Source organism: Mytilus galloprovincialis, chromosome 6, assembly GCF_965363235.1.
Source record: "Mytilus galloprovincialis chromosome 6, xbMytGall1.hap1.1, whole genome shotgun sequence".
NCBI lineage: Eukaryota > Metazoa > Mollusca > Bivalvia > Mytilida > Mytilidae > Mytilus > Mytilus galloprovincialis.
Genome location: NC_134843.1, coordinates 47,169,853 through 47,183,190, shown reverse-complemented (window position 1 = coordinate 47,183,190; position 13,338 = coordinate 47,169,853). Strand labels below are relative to the sequence as shown.

General features: G+C 32.9%; 1 protein-coding gene across 3 annotated transcripts in view; it reads left to right on the top strand.

Moving 5' to 3' along the window:
* Window positions 1-13,338, top strand: part of LOC143079728 (fibroblast growth factor receptor 4-like) — a 213,104-nt gene that overhangs the window by 93,459 nt on the left and 106,307 nt on the right. The gene's annotated exons all lie outside the window — the stretch shown is intronic.

Below are 13,338 nucleotides of genomic sequence, written 5' to 3'. Positions count from 1 at the left end.
TTCAATCATATATTTTGGGATGTTATCTTCCTAAGTCGACAAATTGCCATTCACTCGTAATAACAAATCGTTATTGACCATGGGTATAACAAGTTTTTTCTTAGTTTTGACTGCTTATTTGTAATTATTATTTAATCTTGTCTTATTATTATAAAATATTAATAAAAATGACTTTTGATAGCGTCTTTTAAAAGTGAAAACTAAAATGACCATACCTTATGAAGAGATCAGTATCAAAAGTACTAGTAAACGTATTAATCACCCTGACTATATGAGTCATATGGTCATGACCATATGCGTATTGTCCAATATTTATATGGTCAGGGACATTTATTCGTAAGTTTGTTATAGTTCCTGGAGACCCAGTTCCGAGTTTTAACAAGAGATCTAGGCTCTCAATTCCGGCATGTTTTGTTTCTTAAGTCCCGGTCTCATGTGTTAAACAGGAGATATTTGATCTCAATTCCTTTTCAGATTGTTTCTATAGCTATCGGCCAAGTCCCAAGTGTATAAATGGGGATGTAGGTTCTCAATTCATTACAAGCTTGTTTTTTAGAGTTCTTTGTCCAGTTGTTTCATCAGTCATTCATGGATCAACTAACCAAACAACCAACAAATCAATCAATCAATCAATCAATCCATCGATCAATCAACAAACAAACCAATCAAACACGTTTCGTTCTTTACAAGTTATTGCTTTTATTTTTTCCAAATTGCTCGTTACATCCTTTAGATTACGGGGAAATACTGGTCGACGCTATTGGGAGATTTAAGAATTATTCCCCCATATGTATTTAATAAAAGCGATTATCGTTCGTAACTGGTAGCCCATAAGCGATAGAGACCTATGATTCTTTGATTCGATGTCCTTGTTCCATTTCTAAGAAATTGAGGTCAATAAGAAAGGTCAAGGTTATTGTTTTGAATTTTGATGCTGGCTTCAATAGCTTTTCTTGAGATACTGTATGATATATCGACAGTATATTCTTATTAAATTGTTAGTTAAGACATGTCATTACACATATAGGTGAGCGCCAAAACAAGGATTCGGAAGTTTTTAATGCACCAATCTAATATAACACACGGCTATATGATATATTACGGATTACAAATGTGTCGAGGTTTGTGATTGGATAACAACACAGAGATGTCAGTATATATTCAGGAAACTGCCGGGTATATACGACGTTTTTATCCCCAATTGGAACCTCAAAAACGTCATCATAACACCGGTTACTATGTGACGTAGTCAAAAGCTATCAGACTGTCAGAGGCTCACAGAGGGAAAATAATGACGTGCTTCAGTCAATAATACATTTTTGATAAAAAATCACGCAATTTACACTTTTAATACTTAAATTTAATGTTAAAAGTGTTATTATAAATTATTACATACACGATAAAATTCTGTTCACAGCAAATTAAAAAATCCTTCACGTATGCCGAACATATCAGGTTGGGTTTTTCAATATGTGTTGTGAACAAATACCTGCACTGGAAAATAACATTAAGTCCGGGGTAATCTGGTCGTCAAATTGGGAAATGGTCACATTTTTCTTAAAACGCAAAATAAAGGGGAAAAATATAAGACATAATTTGACGATATTGTTCGAAAAAAACAGTTTAAAAACAAATTCATCTGCAATATATAATATGAAATATATTATTTGATAAACTATAGTCTATTTAATTTTTGTTTCGGAAATATTTTTTTTTAAAAAAAGTGTTTAAAATGAAAAAATCTTTTTGTGAAAATCATATTTTTTACGGGAGTTGACGCAAAACGCTCGGTAATATTCAATTTTGCGTCGAAAACACACAAATTCGTTTGGTTTTATATAAATAACATATGTAACTACTTTTTTTTAGCTCACCTGGCCTAAAAGGCCATGTGAGCTTTTCTCATCACTTGGCGTCCGTCGTCGTCGTCGTCGTCTGTCGTCGTTAACAATTTTTCAAACATCTTCTCCTCTGAAACTACTGAATGGATTTGAATGAAACTTAGCATGATTGTTCCTTAGATTATCCTGCACAAAGTGTGTGCTTCGATTTTTGATCCGTCAAAAAACATGGCCGCCGTTACTTAAAATAGAACATAGGGGTCAAATGCAGTTTTTGGCTTATATCTCAAAAACGAAAGCATTTAGAGCAAATCTGACATGGGGTAAAAATGTTCATTAGGTCAAGATCTATCAGCCCTGAAATTTTCAGATGAATCAAACAAACCATTGTTGGGTTGCTGCCACTTAATTGGTAATTTTAAGGAAATTTTGCAGTTTTTGGTCATTATCTTGAATATTATTATAGATAAAGATAAACTGTAAACAGCAAAAATGATCAGCAAAGTAAGATCTACAAATAAGTTAATATGACCAAAATTGTCAATTGACCCCTTAAGGGGTTATTGTCCTTTAATGACAATTTTTCACAATTTGTTCATCACATTTGCTAACTTTAAAAAATCTTCTCCTCTGAAACTACTGAATGGATTTGGATGAAACGTAGCATGATTGTTCCTTAGATTATCCTGCACAAAGTGTGTGCTTCGATTTTTGATCCGTCAAAAAACATGGCCGCTGTTACTTAAAATAGAACATAGGGGTCAAATGCAGTTTTTGGCTTATATCTCAAAAACGAAAGCATTTAGAGCAAATCTGACTGTGTAAAAATGTTCATTAGGTCAAGATCTATCAGCCCTGAAATTTTCAGATGAATGAAACAAACCATTGTTGGGTTGCTGCCACTTAATTGGTAATTTTAAGGAAATTTTGCAGTTTTTGGTCATTATCTTGAATATTATTATAGATAAAGATAAACTGTAAACAGCAAAAATGATCAGCAAAGTAAGATCTACAAATAAGTTAATATGACCAAAATTGTCAATTGACCCCTTAAGGGGTTATTGTCCTTTAATGACAATTTTTCACAATTTGTTCATCATATTTGCTAACTTTAAAAAATCTTCTTCTCTAAAACTACTAAACCAAATTCAACCAAACTTCAACTGAATGATCAGTAGGGTGTATAAAATAAAGTTTGTGCTTTATTTTTTATTTCGTCAAAAAACATGGCCGTCATGGCTAAAAATAGAACACAGGGTAAAATGCAGTTTTTGGCTTATATCTCAAAAACTCCAGCATTTAGAGCAAATAAGACAAGAAGTTAAAGTATTTATTAGGTCAAGGTCTACCTGTCCTGAAATTTTCAGCCGAATTGGGTAACTGGTTTTTCAGGTATAATGCCCCTGAATTGATGATTTTAAAGAAATTTTGCAGTTTTTGGTTATTATCTTGAATATTATTATAGATACAGATAAACTGTTAATAGCAAAAATGTTAAGCAAAGTAAGATCTACAAATAAGTCAATTTGACCAAAATTGTCAATTGACCCCTTAAGGAGTTATTGCCCTTTAAAGACTTTTTTCACAATTTGTTCATCATGTTGACTTACTTTTAAAAATCTTCTCCTTTGAAACTGCTGTATCAATTTCAGCCAAACTTAGGCTAAATGAGTTTCAGAGTATCCAGTATAAATTTTATATTTCATTTCCTTGTATGTCAGAAACATAGCTCCTATGGCTAAAATAGAACATAGGAGAAAATGATTTTTTTTTTGCTTTTGAAGAAAATAGGACGATTCAAAGAACATTTAAATAAATTGAAAAGCCAAAATAATCATTGATGAGAGATTTAACCAAAAAAATTAAGGTGAGCGATTCAGGCTCTTGAGAGCCTCTTGTTTAAGTTCTAATGTCTCTTCTAGCATGTTTTTATGTTATATATATATGTTATATTTGTTATTCTCGTGGGATGTTGTCTATGTGTGTTACATTTTAGTGTTATGTCGTATAGAACAACGACATAACAATAAAATGTAACACACATAGACATCTCTTATATTTAATGCGTTTCCCTCGGCTTTAATTTGTTACCCCGATTTTGTTTTTTGTCCATGGATTTATGAGTTTTGAACAGCGGTATACTACTGTTGCCTTTATTTATACCGACAAAATATTGATAAAATTATATTAAAACATATCGTAAAACTGCTTTAAAGCACATATTTACCATGTTTACAACAAAGTAAGACATATATGTTATTTTGGTCTCCTGTAAGTTCGACAGTTATAAATACATTATGATTTAATTGTCTTAAGATTGCCAACCACGTCAAGGTCGAAGATCACTAGCAAGGTTTTATTATTTTTTTTTATTATTATTTTTTTAACTATCACTATCATCGCATACAGAACTTAAGTACACAACCATTTATTTCAGCTGGTAGAGTTATTACAAAAACACAAAATTAATAATAATATACATATTTACATCGAATAACAGTGAGGCAAATTAAACTTTATGTTGCCCCTTTGCTCAAATGCTCAAGATTTCGCTATCAGTAAATGGTATCGTTTTTATCTTCATCATCGTCATTCGTTTGATCTTCGAGGTCGATGTCCTTTTCAGAATATATATTTTGGAAGGCATCACTACCCTGTCATGGACAAAGCTCAGTGCAAGACATCTGCTGCTCTCGGCAAATACATGACTTGCTACATATATATTTCCCCTTGCAAGAACATATTAAATCTTGCAGGAAATCGTACGTCATCATGCCTAAAAAGTAAACTGGATCCGGGTCATGTGAACTCTTTTTCCACCAGTATTCACAAGGAGCCAAAGGATGATCGACATGTGAGGACATCTAAATTTTCGTATGAAGACAAGACCGCAAAGCATGTTCTCATGAACTCAGGTTCGCTTGGTGGTAATCGCAACAAACTTGTGTCTTTGCATGTTGCAAGATTAACACGTAACTTGTTTCAGTCAACATGTGATGAAGGGAATTTGTCTTTTGGATCCAACAAGCTTGAAATAAGATCTCTTGCTGCTGACAACGATGTGGAAAAATCAATCTAGTCAAAGTTTTAGAGATTTGTAAACTTACTCGTAGATTTTCTTATCAACTTGAATACAGTTTTTTTGCAAAACCCAAATATAGCGGAGGTGGTATCACAACCAGTTGAAGCATGAACTGCAGTGAGAATGTTACCTAGTAAAAGTGAAAGAGATTTACTTAACTCATCGATTGGTATGTACCTTCTTCAGTCCCTAAGAGAATTAGTTGACCCCGTCAGAAACCACATTTGTTCAGTCGACACAAGAACCTTCAAATAATGAACACAGAGCACAAGAACATCTGTATCGGAAAACTTGACTATGATTCATCCCCTTATATTCAACTGCTGAAATATTTTATCAGAGTGTATAACATGAAGCAAGATTCTTGTGTCTGCTTCTTCATGCGAGCAGAAAAAGTCTATGAGATCGATAACATGCTCATTAGAGAGTTGTCGCACTATTTATGGATTGGAAAATCCACCGACAAGAACTAAACATTTATGCCTGATTGTACCTGCATATGTAAGATTTGGCCAAGTCTCAAAATGTGGACATCCTTTTAACATCAAATGACCGAACTAAGCTCATGTCATCTCTTATTAGTACGGTAGCACTGTGGTCGAATGAAGGAAGGTTAGGGACTGATCCTACTAAATTTTCCAATTCATGGGCAAGATCAGACTTATTTCTCTTCCTCATCGTCATGAAATAATGCAGTGGGAATGGGACAAATTTCCACAGATACGTAAACTCTACATTTAGTTAGAGATAGTGCACGTCTAAATACAAGTTCGGGATTCAAATGACCTTTTACAACTTGACCAGATTTGCATTTTAGTTGTACTTTGGGGTTCATATCTTCAAAGGTCTTCAGTCCTGATCTTTGGATGGGATGGTAAAAGCTACCTGCCTGGTCTGTTGATAGAGATGACTCAACAAATTTCTTCATTTTAGTTTTTCCAGTTTCAACTGATTTTAACAGTGAATCTTCAATCTCGTGACTAGCACGGGGACGAGTTGAAATGTTAATAAGCTGAGGAGAGTGACTATCATCGTCAAATGGATTTGTCATTCTTTCTGTTATATAAACAATTAGATCTTGTACACGCTTTTCATCCCTTTTCATTGCAGCTGGTTTTGCTTCATCGTGACATTGGTCATCAACCTGGATAGGACACGCACGTGCTTTCATCGCCAATGTTATCTGACTAAGCTCATGCCTTGTAAGATTCCATCTTATCAATGAAGCTTCTTCCTTGTTAAACCAACAATGCCTCTAATGTATCAACCTCACTCAAAAACAACCTAAACACATCATCTTGTCTTTGCCTTAAAGTATTCATTAAGGTTTCCTCTATCAGTTGTCATACTGAGAGTCTCTTGTGTAATATTTTGACATATTATACAGCGTTGCCAATTTATGGACATGCGACTGCGCTTCACTGGAGGTGGTGTATATTTGACAGGACTTGGACACTCATCCATGATGAGTAATTATGATAATATTTAAGAATATACTATTCTATAAAATGCAGTCTGCTGCTTACATATCACATGCCAATATCGTTAGTAATGCTTAAAATGGTCTTTCGGTAACACATATACGAATATTTATTTAGTAATATGTTAAAACACGACTTGTGTGTTGGCAACTCAAATGTTACATGTGCATATTAGATACTCGATTGATATAATTTTTGAGTGTCTGGGATAAACACGATACAGATCCGGAATACCGTTTAATAATGCAGATTTTAGAGAAGTCGTCAAACATTTATCATCCATCATCGAGCTTCGATGTGTGTCGCAATCTTTTCAAGGTATATGGAATTTATAAGAACAAAACATAAGAGAGTTATAATATGTCATTGATTCTGACAATCTTAAAATATATGGTATATTTTTTTTACATTTTAGGGTTGGTCTGACAGATGCCTCTGAATTAACTAATTTTTCATAAAATCTTCTTTTTTTTTTAATTCGATGTGCTTTTAGAATGTAGTGAAAGCTATCTTAGATAAAAATGAATAATATATTTACAACAATGCCGATATAGTCAATGTTAAATGTCACCGTATACTCCAAAGTATTTCGACATGTCTGTGTTCTCGTGAGATTTGCAAGAAACTTGACCATAGGGAACTTTGACGACCACCCAAATCGTATACTCTAGAAGTTTTTCTTTCAATTGATACCAAAATTAGCTGTATGTTAGATAGTTGCATTAAAAACCTTAACGAGAGGCTTTTTCTCAAATCGGCGCTCGCTTAATACATATTTGTTGAATGGGTACGTTGACATTTAATTTGAGTTTTCTCCTCTCTTGAATTTTTGATTAACTGTTTGGTAAATATAACTCATGGAGAAAAATCTGAAGAAACTTTTTGTCTAATTCGGTAATAAACATAGTTGATATACGTATTCAACATTTTAAGGATCATTTTACTCCTAAATACAACCATAATAGCTCAATTTCACGTATCAAACATAAGCTAAAAGAACTCGCCAAGGAATTTGTTTTTGTTCCGGCTGATAAGGCTGCTAACATTACTTATCCTTATTGTTGGACGTACATTTGACATTGAGGTTCTACAAATGAAAATCACGAGTTCATCAACATTCAAACTGACTCAATTTTCGACACATAAACTTTTATCTAATGTTTTACCATGAGAACCAAATACAATAAAAGTTCCAACTATGTACTGGCTTCCGAAGCTGCGCAAAACTCCTTACAAATATAGATTTATTTCGTTGTTCCACTACAAATCTATCTATTCTTCTTACTAGTACATTTGATCCAATCAAAATACTGGTTATATATTGTTCAAATACGTAAAAAAGTGGAATTGATTACTTTTGAAGTGTCAAAAATTCGTTGGAAGTATTTAAAGCAATCTGCATGCTGATATTGGTGATTTCGAATATATTCAAAGTTTTGATTTGTCAATTTGTCAATACAGCTTTGCCTCACAAGAAAAACTGGGCATTTAGTAGTCGGAATGCTATTATATATGTTCAAACTCTTTTGGATAATTTTAAGCTCACCTGGCCCGAAGGGCAAAGTGAGCTTTTCTCATCACTTGGCTTCCGTCGTCCGTCGTCGTCCGTCGTCGTCCGTCGTAGGCGTAAACTTTTTACATTTTGAACTTCTTCTAGAGAACCACTAAATGGAATGAAACCAAACATGGCATACATCTTCCTTATGAGGTTTTGACCAAGTGTTGTTACTTTGTAGCCGATCCATTGTCCAAGATGGCTGTAAGCGGGGGACTTAGTTTAACATAGGATCCTATATGAAATGCATACAAATGACTTCTTTTAGAGAACCACTGAATGGAATGAAACCAAACATAGTATGGATGTTTCTTATGAGGTGCTGACCAAGTGTTATTACTTTTTAGACGATACATAATCCAAGATGGCCGTCAGCGGGGGACCTAGTTTAACATAGAACCCTATGGGAAACGCATACAAATGACTTCTTTTAGAGAACCACTGAATGGAATGAAACCAAACATAACATGAATGTTCCTTATAAGGTGCTGACCAAGTGTTGTTACTTTGTAGCTGATCCATCATACTTTGTAGTCTTTGAATTCACAGAAAATTATCCTCGTAGCAGCAAGACAACATAATAACTTAGTACATTTAAAAATACAATGTAGTGCTGAAATTCCGAGACAATTATTTCCCAAAAGCAGCAACACGTAATACATCACAAATAAATATTCGGTGAATGTAAACAGACTTCAACATATGCCATTACATACAAATAATTTAGTCTTCAGTTGTTTTACATTTAAAAATACAATGTAGACTAGTGCTGAAATTCACTAAAAATAATTTCCTAGTAACGTAATTACATACAGATACTAACTTAGTTCTCAATACCTTGAAGTCACAATATCGTGTTGTCCTGAAATTTACAGGAACTTATAACCTAGTAGCAGCTAGCTGTAGATAACATGATAGGTCTTAAATATTCGGCGAAATTGTAGACTGACTTCAACATATTCAATTAAATACACACAACACAACACTATAATAAAAAATAAAAATCGGGGCGAATAGGTATCAGGGCGAACGGTCTCAGGGCGAAACGGAACTAGGGCGAACCGAAATCAGGGCGGACGGACCCGGATTCATCCAAGATGGCCACCAGCGGGGGACTTAGTTTAACATAAGACCCAATGGGAAATACATATAAATGCCTTCTTTTAGAGAACCACTGAATGGAATAAAATCAAACATAGCATGAATGTTCCTTATGAAATGCTGACCAAGTGTTATTAATTTGTTGCCGATCCATCATCCAAGATGGCCGCCAGGGAGCAGCTTATTTTAACATATGGGAAATACATACAAAAGTCTTCTTCTAGAGAACCTAGTTTTACTTATATAAGTGACATAATTATGCATAGCAATGAGGCCTGTAATGATAATATCGTAATCAAAAAACATGTCGATGTTTATCTTATTTCATTATCCGTTCATTTTATTAACATTACATGTTCAATCAGTGTTCAAATCGCTTGAAATTTTGAACACCTTATGTTAAAAATAATATACCAGGATACCAAGTACCGAAAACAGATATCGGCTAGCGATTTAAGCGGTTAAACGAAGAATGGATACACATTAGAAAGAGAACTGGAGAAGGGACTTCTAACCCACATGAACACGAAAGAAGTGAGTAACAAGTTAGAATAATCTCCATTTGTAGTTCGATTGCTTCCTTGTTATTTTCTCATGCCATTTATATATTTGTCAAATAGTCATAACTTTTATATCCAAATTTCAATATTCAACATAAAAGACGAATTAAAGAACGGGCTTTAGATATAAACGCAAATAACTGTCAGGTTTGTTCTGATGAGTTTCTAAACTGATGAATAACAGTCTGTCTGTTATACAGAATAAATGATGATTTTCGACATCCATATATATATAAGCTGAACACTACGACGTTACGCACGATATTGCGTCTCAAATGGTAACGTCAAACGTTTACGTTTTACGGCGATTAATGATTTTAAATAGGGATAAGTTTTTATTTCGCTTGCAATTTTTGTTTTACACCTCATTATGGATACTCTTTAATTTTTGGTTGTACTGAATATGCATGAAATATTTCCCACTGAAAGTAACGTAAGCAACAAACAATAAAATATATCGTATTAGGGTAATGCATAAGTCTATATGAAATGAGAAGATATATATACGGTATGATGAGTACTAATGAGACAACTGTCTACCAGAGACCAATTGACATAAAACGTAACAAAATGCTATGTTTCCCTATTTAGATCCGAAAAGGAAAAAGATATATATTTTGCTATAATTAAAAAAGTTTGTCGGGAATTACAAGTTAAACGGGTCTTGCTTATAAATTTCATTTTACTTTATCTTTCTTTAATCACGGAACAATTTAGATTAAAAAATGAAATGATTGTCAGAAAATAGAAGGTTAATTATATTCATCTCATATGTTTACAAGCTTTGTATGATATGGAGAGGTAAAAATGTATATAGCCATCTTCAGGCCCAATTTTATATTCACTTTAAAGTTCTATACATATGAATCTAACTGCAGAGAAATAAAAAAAAATCGCAGTTAAAAGCTTCCAAAATTTGAAAATTCGATTTTATCCTCGCGTAATACACAACTTTTTCACAACTTAAGAACTTCATCTAAACAAACAACCCCAGTGATCGGAATTCTTATTATTCTTTGTGGTCTTATGATAGTATCTTACTATTTAGAAAATTCTATCTGAGGAAATATATACAGATGATCCACCATAAATAGCGTCCCGAATCGACAACGTTGAGAACGTATGAAAATCGTCCAGTGGACAAACTTGCAAGACATTTCATGTCTTTGAAAACGAAATCGTTATGACTACGCAAATTATCAAAAAGTATGTAGCTGTTTCGTAGAGTTTAAGCACATTTACGGAAAAGCACTATTTAGCATTCAACAAATCTAAATTTTTCATAAATCACGCCAAAAATGACAGTTTGTGCGTAAAAAGCGGTGAAATCCGACATTGGACATCTTGCAAGACAATTGCCAGAAGCCGTTACATTTTTACATGTGGTGTGAGTGCTGCAAAAATTTGATTTTGAAATGGTCTATATATGTACTTCTATAAACATAATTTACACGAACGAAATTTCATATAATCTTATATTTAAAAACCTATAAATTTTGATAACTTAACATTTTCCTAAATCTGACCATAATGAGCACTATTTGTTTTTGCCAAAAATAGCGTTGATAGTTACAAGAACGCATATTCAGTAATATTTTAATACTTTATATATAAAGCATATATATTCATTCGATTTTTTGCAGATATTACACAATTTTGAAGAACACAAACATCCCTGCTTAAGTTAAAATTCTTATAGGCTGTTACATCTGACACGCATATTTTTGACGTTTTGTCAATATGTTGTCCTTATTTTAGACTAATGTTAAATATGATAAAACCATTTGTAGTATTTTTCGGAATAGTATTTACCTGTCTCATCTATGGATATAAAATTTATATAATTTAGGTGTTATAATTTTAAAGAAAATCTGTTAATTAGTGTGGACTGGTTGATTACACGGCATTGACGCAATAACGTACTTAACGTCTAAGTGTTAAGAACTCTAACATCAAGTGTTCAAAAACAAAACACAAAGGCATTAAAAACTGAACACCACACATTCAATTGATGAACACTTAGCGTTAAGAACTCTAGCATCAAGTGTTCAAAAATGAAACACAAAGGCATTAAAAACTGATCACCACATATTCAATTGATAAACACTAGTGTAAACATTTGGAACACCTTTTTTGACTTAGAAAATGCATTCGTTTTTTTTTCATTTGCAGGGATCGTTAGATTAAAATGTTTGAATTAGGAACCGGTAGCCAATAATTCCAAAAAGATCATTTCTACATGCTATGAAGTGGTGGAAAAAAGAAAGACGTCAAAAAGGATGACAATATATGTATATTAATAGCTTATTTGGTTGTATCATTTCTATCTGTTCACCTTAGGTCAAGAAATCGACTTTTGAAATTTAGAATGTTAAAACTTGCATTTCACTGCCATAGAATATCAATTTGTACTCTAGTGTATATCGAAATTAAAGCATAACAACAATTGCATAATTTGATGCTTTATGAAAAACTCTCTTCTATCAATTTTAAATTGTATTTTGCAATGCAGGATATATAGGCTCATAGACATTCCTTGTTGTGGAGGATTTTGACTTTGGAAGTTGATAACAACACTTAAAATGCCACCCAGTTGGTAGCTTTAAGTGCATATGCACTGAAAAGTGGAGCGTACATTGTATGTGATCGTACAAGAACTGTTGGAATTCGGAAACTTTTAAACTTTCATTGTGACATATACCTATATGAAATACTATCTACTTATCACATTTACTTGCTTTTCCGGTTAGATGACAAATGATGTAGCAACTATCTACTAGTCATGTAGGGAAAATCGTTATTTGTGATATATCTAAGTCCGTTTAAAAACATTATGTACTTAGTATGTCATTTCATTGACTGTTACTGGTGATGTCATAAGGTATTCTTGTGTTCTTTTCTTTCATAAATGCTCATTTGATTACATAAAGAATTACTTGTTAAAATATGCTTTATTGTTATATTTTTCCTGATTGAGAATAGTTTTTATATCAGTTTAATTAAGTTAAGTACTTATGGAAAATTATGTACGCTTGAAAATAGAACATGTTCCACATTTAAACACCATTACTTTGAACACTTATGTCAACTGTTCTGAAAGTTAACGTATGGTGTTCTGAATCTTAACATTTTGATTTTAAACATGTTCTATGTGTTCAAAAAGTATTACATGGCTGTTGAACGCGTCGACGTATTAAGATTTTGAACATTCGAACACGTTAAATCGTTGAACACTAGTGTTAAAGTCTCTAGCATCAAGTGTTCAAAAATGAAACACAAAGGCATTAAAAAATTGATGAACACTAGTGTAAACATTTGGAACACCATTTTACGCTCAAAAAGTGTAACAAAAAAGCGTTCAAGCAGTGTTCTATTTATTAACACTTAGATTTACAGTGTGGTTGGAACCACCCCCTTCAATCCTGAGTTGGGAACTCCCTTTTTAAAAATGGTTGGATCTGCTCCTGTTTAAAATGTAACAATTTATTCATAAATATTTTTTCTTGTTTGATATTGAGTTATATTATGAAAATAGATGAGTTGATATTGAAAATGAAATAAAAAATATACGGCAATTAATGTATGTACGGCATGGAAAGTTTATCTAAAATGTGTATACCCTTATACATTTCAATTATCATCTGTCAATTTTAAATGCCGTTCTAGATAAACTAGCTTTTCGAATCGTGTATTTTCTCATTGTGAATTCGTCTATGAA